Source organism: Alligator sinensis, unplaced genomic scaffold (assembly GCF_000455745.1).
Source record: "Alligator sinensis unplaced genomic scaffold, ASM45574v1 scaffold1719_1, whole genome shotgun sequence".
NCBI classification, from domain to species: Eukaryota; Metazoa; Chordata; order Crocodylia; family Alligatoridae; genus Alligator; species Alligator sinensis.
In genome coordinates this window covers 845,481-845,807 of record NW_005842507.1, presented here as the reverse complement: position 1 = coordinate 845,807, position 327 = coordinate 845,481, and the positions used below count along the sequence as shown (strand labels likewise).

General features: G+C 42.2%; 1 protein-coding gene across 6 annotated transcripts in view; it reads left to right on the top strand.

The window, feature by feature from the left end:
- Nucleotides 1–327, top strand: part of TMCO4 (transmembrane and coiled-coil domains 4) — a 67,851-nt gene that overhangs the window by 29,281 nt on the left and 38,243 nt on the right. The gene's annotated exons all lie outside the window — the stretch shown is intronic.

Here is a 327-nt window from a genome sequence, read left to right as displayed (position 1 = left end):
TGAACAATCCCAAACACCACCTCTAAATGCTCAAATATGGCTCCCCTGCCATTGTCCCGTTCCCCTGTGGCTGAACAGAATTCAGTCACTAATTAAGAAGGCTTTTTTCATCGTTTATTAAATGAGAATGAGCAATATTTGATGTGAGGGGTTAAACCCCACTCCGTTCCTAGTTTAGTCATTCCTTACGCTCACAAAGCAGGGTGTACATATTTCCTCTGGGCTATGGTGTCTTTCCCTCTGTTCTCATGTATCCTCACTATAAGATGCGAGATTTAAACAACGTGAAGGTTTTTTTCCCTTTAAAACTCAGACAGCAGCCTCTCT